Source organism: Triticum aestivum, chromosome 7A (genome assembly GCF_018294505.1).
Source record: "Triticum aestivum cultivar Chinese Spring chromosome 7A, IWGSC CS RefSeq v2.1, whole genome shotgun sequence".
Lineage (NCBI taxonomy): Eukaryota > Viridiplantae > Streptophyta > Magnoliopsida > Poales > Poaceae > Triticum > Triticum aestivum.
The window spans coordinates 643,099,523-643,105,522 of NC_057812.1; positions in this window are offsets into that span (position 1 = coordinate 643,099,523).

Here is a 6,000-nt window from a genome sequence, read left to right on the forward strand (position 1 = left end):
GAATATGTGTACCACTGTGATCGAGATTCAGTAAACCATTTACATTGGATGTAAGACCATAGAAGGTTTTATTCATGTAAACAGAACAAAAATTATTCTCTGACTTAAATGAATAGCCGTATCATAATAAACATGATCCAATCATATTCATGCTCAATGTAAACACCAAATAACATTTATTTAGGTCCAATACTAATCCCGAAGGTAGAGGGAGTATGCGATGGTGATCTTATCAACTTTGGAATCACTTTCAACACACATCGTCACCTCGCCCTTAACTAGTCTCTGTTCATTTTGCAACTCTTGTTTCAAGTTACTAATCTTAGCAACTTGAACCGGTATCAAATACCCAGGGGCTACTATGAGCACTAGTAAAGTACACATCAATAACATGTATATCATATATATCTTTGTTCACTTTGTCATCCTTCTTATCCGCCAAGTATTTGGGGTAGTTCCGCTTCCAGTGACAATTCCATTTGCAGTAGAAGCACTCAGTTTCAGGCTTAGGTATAGCTTTGGGTTTCTTCACGGGAGTGGCAACTTGTTTGCTATTCTTTCTTGAAGTTCCCTTTCTTTCCCTTTGCCCCTTTTCTTGAAACTAGTGGTCTTGTTAGCCATCAACACTTTATGCTATTTCTTGATTTCTACCTTTGCCAATTTTAGCATCGCAAAGAGCTCGGGAATCGTTTTCGTCATCCCTTGCATATTATAGTTCACCACGAAGTTCCAATAACTTGGTGATAGTGACTAGAGAACTCTATCAATCACTATCTTATCTGGAAGATTAACTCCCAATTGATTCAAGTGATTGTAGTACTCAGACATTCTGAGAACATGCTCACTTGTTGAGTGATAACCCACAAGTATAGGGGATCGCAACAGTTTTCGAGGGTAGAGTATTCAACCCAAATTTATTGATTCGACACAAGGGGAGCCAAAGAATATTCTCAAGTATTAGCAGCTGAGTTGTCAATTCAACCACACCTGGAAACTTAGTATCTGCAGCAAAGTATTTAGTAGCAAAGTAATATGATAGTAGTGGTAACGGTAGCAAAAGTAATGTTTTTGGTATTTTGTAGTGATGATAGCAATAGCAATGGAAAGGTAAATAAGCGGAGAACAATATATGGAAAGCTCGTAGGCAATGGATCGGTGATGGAGAATTATGCCGGATGTGGTTCATCATGTAACAGTCATAACCTAGGGTGACACAGAACTAGCTCCAGTTCATTGATATAATGTAGGCATGTATTCTGAATATAGTCATACGTGCTTATGGAAAAGAACTTGCATGACATCTTTTGTCCTACCCTCCCATGGCAGCGGGGTACTTACGAAAACTAAGGTATATTAAGGCCTCCTTTTAATAGAGAACCGGAACAAAGCATGAACTCCTCAAACTACAGTCATCACTGGTAAGTATCCCGATTATTGTCACTTCAGGGTTAACGGATCATAACACATAATAGGTGACTATAGACTTGCAAGATAGGATCAATAACACTCATATATTGATGAAAACATAATAGGTTCAGATGTGAAATCACGGAACTCGGGCCCTAGTGACAAGCATTAAGCATAGCAAAGTCATAGCAACATCAATCTCAGAACATAGTGGACACTAGGGATCAAACCCTAACAAAACCAACTCAATTACATGATAGATCCCATCCAACCCATCACCGTCCAGCAAGCCTATGATGGAATTACTCACGCACGGCGGTGAGCATCATGGAATTGGTAATGGAGGATGGTTGATGATGATGATGGCGACGGATTCCCCTCTCCGGAGCCCCGAACGGACTCCAGATCAGCCCTCCCGAGAGGTTTTAGGGTTTGGCGGCGGCTCCGTATCGTAAAATGCGATGATTTCTTCTCCTTGATTTTTTCTCCCCAAAACACAATATATGGAGTTGGAGTCGGAGAGTCAACAGGGGGCCCATGAGGTAGGGGGCGCGCCCTAGGGGGGCCCCCTGGCCTTCATCTTTTGCAGGTATTTTTCTTATTTTCTGAAAAGTGGCTCCGTGAAGCTTCAGGTCATTCCGAGAACGTTTGCTCCTGCACATAAATAACACCATGGTAATTCTGCTGAAAACAGTGTTAGTCCGGCTTAGTTCCATTCAAATCATGCAAGTTAGAGTCCAAAACAAGGGCAAAAGTGTTTGGAAAAGTAGATACGTTTGAGACGTATCAACTCCCCCAAGCTTAAACCTTTGCTTGTCCTCAAGCAATTCAGTTGACAAACTGAAAGTGATAAAGAAAAACTTTTACAAACTCTGTTTGCTCTTGTTGTTGTAAATATGTAAAGCCAGCATTCAAGTTTTCAGTAAAGATTATAACTAACCACATTCACAATAACGCATAGGTCTCAAGTTTACTCATATCAATGGCATAATGAACTAGCGAGCAATAATAATAAATCTCGGATGACAACACTTTCTCAAAACAATCATAATATGATATAACAAGATGGTATCTCGCCAGTCCTTTCTGAGACCGCAAAACATAAACGCAGATCACCTTTAAAGACCAAGGAATGACTAAACATCGTAATTCATGGTAAAAGAGATCCATTCAAGTCACACTCAATGTAAACTAACAATATTGAATGCAAACGACAACGGTGATCTCCAACTGGTGCTTTTTAATAAGAGGATGATGACTCAGCATAAAAGTAAATAGATAAGCCCTTCACAGAGGGAAGCAGGGATTTGTAGAGGTGCCAGATCTCGGTTTTGAAATAGAGGTGAATAATATTTTGAGCGGTATACTTTCATTGTCAACATAACAACCAAGAGATGGCGATATCTTCCATGCTACACACATTATAGGCGGTTCCCAAACAGAATGGTAAAGGTTATACTCCCCCTTCCACCAACAAGCATCAATCCATGGCTTGCTCGAAACAACGAGTGCCTCCAACTAACAAGAGTCCCAGGGGGAGTTTTGTTTGCAATTATTTTGATTTAGTTTGCATAAAGCATGGGACTGGGCATCCCGGTGACCAGCCATTTATCTCGTGAGTGAGGAGGGGAGTCCACTCCTCTTGAGAATAACCCGCATAACATGGAAGATACAGGCAACCCTAGTTGATACATGAGCTATTCGAGCATACAAAACATGATATTTATTTGAAGGTTTAGAGTTTGGCACATACAAATTTACTTGGAATGGCAGGTAGATACCGTATATAGGTAGGTATAGTGGGCTCATGTGGAATAACTTTGCGGTTTAAGGAGTTTGGATGCACAAGCAGTATTCCCGCTTAGTACAGGTGAAGGCTAGCAAAAGACTGGGAAGCGACCAACTAGAGAGCGACAACAGTCATGAACATGCATTAAAATTAATCAACACTGAATGCAAGCATGAGTAGGATATAACCCACCATGAACATAAATATCGTGAAGACTATGTTGATTTGTTTCAACTACATGTGTGAACATGTGCCAAGTCAAGTCACTTAAATCATTCAGAGGAGGATATCACCCTATCATACCACATCATAACCATTTTAATAGCATGTTGGCACGCAAGGTAAACCATGATAACTCATAGCTAATCAAGCATGGCACAAGCAACTATGATCTCTAATTGTCATTTCAAACATGTTTATCCATAATAGGCCGAATCAGGAATGATGAACTAATCATATTTACAAAAACAAGAGAGGTCGAGTTCATACCAGCTTTTCTCATCTCAGTCAGTCCATCATATATCATCATAATTGCCTTTCACTTGCATGATCAAATGATGTGAATAATAATAATAGTGCATGTCTATTGGACTAAGCTGGAATCTGCAGGCATTCAATAAACAGGAGAAGACAAGGCAATATGGGCTCTTTTGTCAGATAAACAATAATGCATATAAGAGCCACTTCAACAATTTAATTATGGTCTTCTCCTATCGACCCCCAAAGAAAAGAAAAGAAATAAAACTATTTACACGGGAAAGCTCCCAACAAGCAAAAGAAGAATAGGAAATCTTTTTGGGTTTTCTTTTTAATTACTACTACAAGCATGGAAAGTAAATTAATTAAAAGCTACAACTATTTTTTTGTTTTTCTTAAGGTTTATTAAACACACAAGAAGAAAGCATAAAAAGGAAAATAAACTAGCATGGATGATACAATGAAAAAGTATGAGCACCGACATCTAGCAATGAGTGTGAACATAAATGTAATGTCGGTGGGAAATACGTACTCCCCCAAGCTTAGGCTTTTGGCCTAAGTTGGTCTATGTCCACGGCTGACCTGGCGGATATCCATAATAGTAGTTGGGGACGTACTGAGAAGAAGAAGAGGAAGACTCCGATTGCCACTGGCTGACAATCATCTCCGGATCCCACTAGTAATTAGACTGTCGTGAAGGATCGATTTGTGGTTCCGGCTCTGGCTCCTCAGCTGGTGCAGGGTTCCGGTAGGCGTGAATAACCTTCAACGGAACAAGGTACGTGCCTATAGATAAATCAAACAAAGAAGGAGCAGGCAGGGTAATAGTCTCAGGATGATGTTTGTTAAAGAACAATTGATATTTAAGCTCTCCTTCCCTATTCTTAACAATAAAATCATGTGCTACCATACTTCTATAATCTAAATAAACACGAGGCATCACCTTTTCTTCCTTCTCATAATGCCTAATAGGTATGTTAAAATGTGCAGCTAGGCGTGAAGCATAGATGCCTCCAAAGATGGGGCCCTTTGTACGGTTCAGACATAGCCGTTTGGCAATAATGCCGCCCATACTAACAGAGTTATCACCATATAAACCGTGGAGCAAAATAATAATATCAGGGATACTAAGGTTTCCATAGTTTCCGCGACCAATTAAGCAACGACTAGCAAATAATGCAAAATAACGTAAAACAGGAAAATATATGCTAGTGATTCGTGCATCGGAAACCTTCCTTATTTCCCCTACAGTGATAGTGTTAATAAACCCCTCCACATCATCGCGATGTGGTTCTTCTGTCTTGCCCTCAAAAGGGACTAAACAAACCCGACAAAAATCATAAAGTGACATCTCCTTATGCTCATCATATAAATAAAACTCCACCGTAGGTGGTGAGCTCCTAGAACGGAAATGAAAGTTTTGCACAAAGATATTTGTGAGTAAGAGATACTGATCGCATTGGTCGTGGAGGAAAGCGATAAGGCCTGCATTTTGAGCCAATTCATGAAAATCTTCATAAATCCCGGCTTCTCTCAAGAAATCCTCGGAAGGCCATTCACATGCTCGAACCTCCGCGGTGCGAGGCAGATTATACTTAGGCTTCGGTGCCTTTTCCTTCGAGCTTTGGCTCGATGAGCCCCTCAAAAGTCTCATCATCATTTTCTAAAAAATTCTGAAATCTTTAGTAACTTCAAAATAAAAGTAAACCAAACTCAATAATATTGATAGCAACTACTCCTACAAGTGCCTAGGGCCTATATCATGCATCAAAACTACTCTTGACCATATAGATTTGACATGCAAGCTCAAGAACAGGGTCACCTAAGCAGCAAAAATTTGCAATGAATAAAGCACTAGAACAAAAACTAATTGGACCAATGGAGGAGTCACATACCAAAGAACAATCTCCCCAAGCAGTTTTGTGAGAGGTGCTTTGAGCAAGGAGATCGAAAATGGCAGCAAGATGAGCTAGAACTCGTGCTTGAGCTAGATATTCGTGTTTGTGGGAGGAATATGAAGTGTGTGGGTGCAGGAATAAGTGGAGGAGGGCCACCGTTGGCCCACGAGGTAGGGTGGCGCGCCCAGGGGGGTAGGGCGCGCCCTCCACCCTCGTGGGCAGGTGGTTGACCCCCCTGCTGTGTTCTCAGTGCCAAATATTCTCAAATATTCTGGAAAAAAGTCATATTTAAATTTCAGGGCATTTGGAGAACTTTTATTTTTGAGGCATTTTTATATTGCACGGATAATCAGATAACAGACAGAAAAATATTTATTTTATTTTATTTAATATAAATAACAGAAAGTAAAAGTGGGGTAAAGAAGGTTG